This window comes from Lithobates pipiens, unplaced genomic scaffold, assembly GCF_037356315.1.
Source record: "Lithobates pipiens isolate NorthernLeopardFrog02 unplaced genomic scaffold, aLitPip1_a1.2 Scaffold_23, whole genome shotgun sequence".
NCBI classification, from domain to species: domain Eukaryota; kingdom Metazoa; phylum Chordata; class Amphibia; order Anura; family Ranidae; genus Lithobates; species Lithobates pipiens.
Window position 1 is genome coordinate 3,064,270 of NW_027507785.1, and position 8,088 is coordinate 3,072,357.

Sequence of the window (8,088 nt, forward strand, 5' to 3'; positions counted from 1 at the left end):
TAAGTAGGAAGTGTCCGGTAGATCTTGAGCCCATATCATGCTTCTGGCTGTGCCTATGTCAATTAGGAAGGTGGTGGGGTGACCTTAAATTGACCTTCAATCGGGATGGTCACTTTTGCCAATGGACTGTTTGTGTTTAAGGACACTGTCATTAGGTGGGATGACACAGGTTTGCTCATATCCTAGTGGAGGAGGTCCAGATGGTCTTCTGTAGGGGCAAGTTTCCTTGGGATCAGGGTAGACTGATCACCTTCTGGACCCCATTGGGGCCTTTGCCATCTGGGTGCTCTGCATTCTTTCTTAACGTGTCCCTGGTGTCCAAAGTTAAAGCAGAGGTGCGGGGGTCTCTGCTTGAGTGTCAGAGGTCATCATGAGATAAGTTATTTTCTTGCTATTCTGACTGGATTCTAGCTCCTTTGCCACCAATAAAAGTGAGTCTAGGACAATCATACGATATTTGGGTCAAGATACCATCAACCCCTTTTTTAGTCTTTTAGGCCTGTGATAAACGCTGCTGAGAGCATTTGTGCATGTGCCTTCATGTGCACATTAAAGCCTAGGTCAGTGAATGTCTGCATTAACCTGGCATGGTATTTCTCAACAGTTTCTGTCTTGTCCTGTTTTATGTCTTGTAAAGTTGTGGCCTGGTCCGCCAACTTGTCCATAGCCCAATTTTGTAATTGGTCGCAGAATTCTAGGCCTGATTCATAGTCAGTGTCGTTAAATGTTCTACCTTCTTTCAAAATTTCTGGGTGACGTGCTACACCGTACTATCACCTTTCCAAAGGAGTTTGTCCACATCAGCTGGGTCCGTGTGTGTCAATCTCTTTCAACATCATTACTTCATGTATCACAGACCCATACAACACAATGTTCTTACAGGCTGCAGATAATCAGAATACAGGTTCATGTAATGGACCCAGGGCAAGTATCACCTGTCTTTGGTGACCTTCAGCAGCTGACAGAGACACAAAGATGGACCCACATGGATGACGGGAGATACTAAGCAAGATATGAAAGTGATATCCTACCGTATTTTCAGAGGTGATCAGTCTCTGTCCCTCCCGTGTTGGTTCATCTCAGTGGCCTCTTGGTCGGCACTCCCCCGGTTCACAACCTGGGGCCCCATGTTGGGCTGCCAGATTGTTTTGAATCCAGACAAGTGTCTGAACGAGTATCTGCACTTGGCCTAATTTCAAATGTAAATATGTGCGAGTTAGAAGAAACACACTGACACAAGCTGTTCAGCTAAGTGAAAACTTCCTTTTATTGCTTGGGTGTATGGCTTCCTTTATAGTAGAACATGAGTCATTGTTTGCATAAGCAGCATCACAGTCATAGTTCGTGCTATCAACTATGGATTGGGTGATCCTTATCTAAGGTTCTTATGACCAGATTCATCCGGGTTTCTGCTGATGTCAGGCTTGAGTATTCCTGTTTCACTCGATGGGAGGGGGTGCTCTAGTGACCATATTGAGTAAGCAGATTAGCATGTATATGTGTACATAATAGAAATAGTAATTTAATCAAAGTATTAAACAATCCATAACACCTCAACCTCTCCTCGTTATTTTCTGACAGCATCAAAAGCTATTATTTCACATATAAATAACTTTAAACTGTCACTGATTTCACTTTCTTTTGATTTTCCAATACACAGATTGTAACACCGGCAGCCCATCCATAGGGGGCACACAGGCGTCGCTGCCCCCTATCCTTGCGTGTGCCCCCTAATCTACATGCAGGGCTCTTGTTCGCATTCATTTCAATGTTTTTCTTTTTTTTTCTAGAAGCAGGTGATTATAGCCTGAGGCTCTAATTGGCTGCAAAAAAGGGTGCACTGCACCCTGAGCCCACCCAGTTGTGAGACATTAGCAAATTAATATTCCAAAGACCCCATTGGCCAGGAGGAGAAGATCGGAGAGGGGACACGGAGGCCAGGACACGAAAGAAATGGAAGCGGGAAGCCACCGCCGATGGATTAAAAATTGGTGGAGAGCCTGACCTTCACAGGATAAGCGAGCAGGCAACTGGAGGGGGGTATGGTGCATGGTGGCGGGCTGAAGCGATGGGGGGTGGGGTCCATGGTCCGGTCCATCTGCTGCCCCCCAACCCCAAACTCACTCATCCATGTCTATATGGACCTTGCTTTGTGCTCTGGTCCAAATCATTTGGTGGAGGGGTATTATGGTGAGGGGTTGTTTTTCAGGGGTTGGACTTGGCCCCTTGGTTCCAGTGAAGGGAATGCTTAAGGTGTCAGCATACCAAGACATTTTGGGCAATTTCATGCTCCCAACTTTGTGGGAACATTTTGGGGACGGCCCCTTCCTGTTCCAATATGACTGCACACCAGTGCACAAAGCAGTGCACCATAAAGACATGGATGAGCGAGTTTGGGGTGGAGGAACTTGACTGGCATGCACAGACCTCAACCGGATAGAACACCTTTGGGATGAATTAGAGTGGAGACTGCGAGCCAGGCCTTCTTGTCCAACATTAGTGCCTGACCTCACAAATGCTCTTCTGGAAGAATGGTCAAAGATTCCCATAGACACACTCCTAATCCTTGAGGACAGCCTTCCCAGAAGAGCGGAAGCTGTTCTACCTGCAAAGGGTGGGCCAATTCAATATTGAACTCTACGGACTAAGACTGGGATGCTATTAAAGTTCATGTGTGTTTAAAGGCAGGTGTTCCAATACTTTTGGTAATATAGTGTATACAGGTATATGTGAAAACTGATAAATCCTGATGTAGTGACGGCCGATCTCATTTCCTGAGGCCCTAAAATGCACTGATTGAAGCTCTGACCCCGATGTTCATTATGTTTGTATTGTTCTTCCTGCAGACAGTGATAACTGCATGAAATGTCCTGATGAAGAATGGCCAAATAAGAAGAAGGATCGGTGTGTTCCAAAACTGGTGGAATTTCTTTCCTACACGGATACCATTGTTGTAGTATTTTCGGCTGTCTCCATCCTCTGTTGTCTTCTGACTGGTATAATATTGGGGATATTTATACATTACCAGGACACCCCCATTGTTAAAGCTAATAACCGGAACCTGAGCTATCTTCTCCTGGTCTCCATCATGCTGAGCTTCCTCTGTGTCTTCTTGTTCCTCGGCCATCCAGTAGATGTGACCTGCATGCTCCGTGTCTCCTCTTTTGGTGTCATCTTCTCAGTTGCCGTCTCTTCTCTACTTGCCAAGAGTACCATGGTGTGTATTGCTTTTAAAGCCACCAAACCTGGGAGCCCCTGGAGGAAATGGATGGGAGCCAAACTACCGACTTTTATCATTTGTGTCTTATCACTGGTTCAAGTCTTAATCTGTGTCACTTGGTTGTCTATTTCTCCTCCCTTCCAGGATCGGGACACTCACTCTTATCAGGAGAAGGTCATCATTCAGTGTAATGAGGGTTCAGTTATCGGCTTCTACTCTGTCCTGGGATATATGGGGCTTCTGGCAGCTGTGAGTTTCATTATCGCTTTTTTAGCCAGGACATTACCGGACAGTTTTAATGAGGCCAAGTTCATCACCTTCAGCATGCTGGTGTTCTGCAGTGTCTGGATTGCCATGATCCCGGCCTATCTGAGCACCAGAGGGAAATACATGGTGGCTGTGGAGGTTTTTGCTCTAATGGCCTCAAGTTTTGGACTTCTTGGTTGTATATTTTTCCCAAAATGTTACATAATTCTGTTCAGACCTGACCTGAATACAAAAACATTTATCCACTAATAAGTATGGAGCAACGCTGGGTTACCAGTAGTTATAGCATTATCTCTAATATTGGTAATTGTAGTATTTTGTTAATGTATTGAGAATGAACATTATTAAATCTGAACATTTCATACTTACCTCTTAGGTGGATGGTGGGTTTCATTTTTGTTCTGCACACTGCTGGAATCAGACATGTTCGGTTTGTTGGAATCCTTGTCTCCTGTGGAGTGTAGTGGTTCCTCCCACCGGCCGTTATATCATTAGAGAATAGTGTGGTCACTTAGTGAGGAGTAGGGATGAGCCAAACACACCCCCCCCCCCCCCCCGGTTTGGTTCACATCCAGAACATGCGAACAGGCAAAAAATGTGTTCGAGCACGCGAACACCGTTAAAGTCTATGGGACACAAATATGAAAAATCAAAAAGTTCTCATTTTAAAGGTTAATATGCAAGTTATTGTCATAAAAAAAGTGTCCTGCCCCAGGAGACATGTAGCAATGCAAAAAAAAAAAAAAAAGTTTTAAAAACTTAACTTTTTTCAGGAGCAGGGATTTTGGAATGCTTAAAGTGAAACAAAAGTGAAATATTCCTTTAAATTTCGTACCTGGGGGTGTCTATATTATGCCTATTATGCCAGGAAGACAGTCGAGTGGTGGCCTGGGTACCCCCCGGTCTACCAGAAAATGCAGCCTCTCGTAGTACACCATCCTGGGGACATAAATGGCATCTGGATCTCCTGATCTCAGGGAATTCTGGTACTTCTTTCACTCCTTGAGATATGTACTCTTCAGGGCACCAATTTTGGCCATCACATAGGTCATGTCTGCCGTGTGGACTATAATCTTCACCAAAGCAAGAAGTTTCTCCAGCGCTGCCTTCCTCTTTCTTCAGTCATTATAAAAGGGGTTGTTCATCTGCCACAGGCAGGGCACCTCCCTGAGCAGATCAATGAATAGCCTCATAAAATTGGAGTTCTTGAAGGGATTCCTCTTGTCTGCAAGACACAACACAAGACAAACCCTAATAATAATAATAATACCATGCTAAACCCTCCTATTCTTCTCCCAACATAGGCCTATATAGAAGCAGTATAGGCTAGTGATGTACCAAGTTAAAAATTGTACCTTCGTTTGCACGATCAACACGTCAGCTTCTCCCTCTGTTCACAGATTGTACGTAGGACACACGCGTGTTGCGTTTTATATACAGTGTGCATGCGTGAAACTCCGCCCGCCCCTGACGTTCTTTCTAGACTATTCCCCGCCCCTTCTCTTTCGGCGCAGTGGGGAGGGCACATGGTGGAGACACAGCAGGTGCTCAATCAGAGTTCCACTAACGAGGAGGAGGGCGAGGAAAGCCCGGTGCCTGAAACGTCCCGATCCCGGAGGAGAAGCTTTAAGGCCTCAAATATGTCTTTTGGAGAGATGTTGGAAATGGTGGACATATTGAAGAGGAACGACTATGATGGGAAGTCTGGACCTTACCCAAACCCAAATATCAGAAAGACCAAGATCATGACTAAAGTTGTGAAGAGTCTTCAGAAAAATTTTGGGGTACGACGATCCAAGGATCAACTGAGAAAACGCTGGTCAGATCTGAAACTGAGGGAGCACGATCAGTACAGAAGGATCAAGCGAGTTCTTCAAAAAAGTAAGTAGTTGTCGTGTGTTCATATTATTATTATTGCTTGCGTACTGCTCCATGTGCTTTGATTTAATGTTGTACAGTTTAAAATGACCACTTTCATGGTTATGGGTTCAATCGTTCATACTAAACATAGTTCGTTAGCCCACTCCCAAAATGCTGTTTTCCCAAATTACACTTCACTACATTTCTTCACACTGCAGGTAAGTATTCCAGCTTTAGAAAGTGTCATAAATGTTCTCACCTTTGAACTCGGCCAAAAAACACAATTGTAGGACACTTCCAAGCAATGTTTCATATTCCTATTTCTGCCCTCTGTGTGCTAAGTATTGCTTTTTTACATTCTCATAGGGGAGAGAAGACTCGGGAAGTCTGAGGACACCAGGGACCCCACACCTCCCAAAGAAGGAGAAATTCCAACACCAGAAGCAGAGGAGGAGGAGGAGGAAGGAGAGATTGCTGAAGTTGGACAAATTGTCACCACCAGTATCGAAATGCAAAGATGCATCCTTGCGGCTTGGAACAGGAAGCCCCAATCCTTGGATCTTCCTATGTGTCTATCCCCAGGGACATGCAGGAGTCTCATCTGGTGGTTACAGACCAAGAATTTGCTGAAGGGCAAAACTTTTCTTCCTCTTCCATGGAAGATTATCACGACAGATGCCAGCCTGACAGGCTGGGGAGCAGTGTTAGAGGAGACGTGCTCGCAGGGGAAATGGTCTGCGATCGAGAGGCTATTGCCCATAAATGTCTTGGAGATCCGGGCAGTTTATATGGCTCTCATAAAGTGGTCTTACAGACTACGAGGTCTCCTTGTTCGGGTTCAGTCTGACAATGCCACAGCAGTGGCTTATATCAATCACCAGGGCGGTACCAGGAGTCTGGTGGCCCAAAAAGAGGTGAATCGCATACTTGTCTGGGCAGAAAAGCATGTTCCGTGTCTTTCTGCAGTCTTAATTCCAGGAGTGGAAAATTGGCAGGCGGATTTTCTGAGCCGCCAGCAGTTGTGCCCAGGAGAATGGGCTCTACACCCCGACGTGTTTCGGAACATATGTCACAGGTGGGGCACTCCAGACATAGATCTGTTTGCATCCAGGTTCAACAGGAAACTGGACAATTTTGTGTCAAGGACAAGAGATACACTTGCTCAGGGGTCAGATGCTCTGACAGTTCCCTGGGATCAGTACAATCTGATCTATGCCTTCCCCCCAAGCCCGCTTCTGTCGTGGTTCCTGGGAAGAGTCAAGAGGGAAACAAAATCGGTCCTTTTGGTGGCCCTGGCTTGGCCCAGGCGATCGTGGTACGCAGAGATCATGAAGTTGGCAGTAGGCAGGCCATGGATCCTCCCTCTCCGACCAGATCTGCTCTCAAAGGGTCCAATTTACCATCCTGCTTTACACAGTCTGAATTTGATGGTTTGGCTGCTGAGACCCACATTCTGAGAGACCGGGGCCTTTCGGGGCCAGTCCTTTCTACTCTGGTCAATGCCAGAAAGCCGGCCTCCAGGCTTATCTATTACAAAATCTGGAGGGCATATGTTTCCTGGTGTGAAATGGCATCCTAGAAAGTATGTCATTAGCAGGATCTTGGCCTTTCTCCAGTCAGGCCTAGAAATGAATTTGGCCTTAAGCACTATCAAGGTGCAGATTTCGGCCCTGTCAATGTTTTTTCAGAAGCCACTTGCATCACATTCCCTGGTGCGGGCTTTCATCCAGGGGGCCATGCAAATAAGACCGCCAGTCAAACCTCCAGTATACCCATGGGATCTGAATTTGGTTCTCTCGGCTTTGCAGGAACAACCATTTGAACCTTTGCATCTGGCTTCATTAGTTCTCCTGACTAAAAAATTGGTCTTCTTGGTAGCCATATCCACGGCTAGAAGAGTATCAGAACTAGCAGCTCTCTCCAGCAAGGAGCCGTATCTAATTATTCATAAGGACCGAGTGGTCATGCGCCCAACAGGTCCTTTCTACCTAAGGTGGTTTCAGGATTCCATTTCAATCAAGACATAATTCTACCATCCTTTTTTTTCCGGACCCACAGTCCGCAGAAGAAGAGTCTTTGCACACTTTTGATGTGGTTAGAGCAATATATATATATATATATATATATATATATATATATATATATATATCTTCAAGCAACTAATCAGATAAGGAATACTGATTGCTTATTTATTTTGTCGGAAGGCACTAGGAAGGGCCAGGCGGCGTCAAAATCCACTTTCTCAAGGTGGATTAGACAGGTTATTTCTCAGGCCTATAGTGTAAAGGGGAAGATTCCTCCTTTTCAAGTGAAAGAGCACTCTACTAGGGCTGTTAGTGCTTCTTGGGCAGTGCATCACCAGGCCTCCCTGGCTCAGATCTGTAAGGCTTCAACTTGGTCATCAGTCCACACATTCACCAGATTCTATCAGGTGGATGTCAGAGGGCAAGAGGATATCGCCTTCGGGCGCAGTGTACTGCAGGCTGCAGTTTAGGTCCTCCGGTCCCTGGCGGTCTATAATTATGATCTGTGTCTCCCTCCCCTCAATCTGAGCATTGCTTTGGGACATCCCACTATGTAATGAGCTCCTGTGTCCCGTGATGTATGATCAAGAAAATTGGATTTTTATATACAGCTTACCTGTAAAATCCTTTTCTTGAGAGTACATCACGGGACACAGAGCTCCCGCCCCTCTTGGGTTTTACGTGGTTTCTTATTGCTTTGCTACAAAACTGAGGTGC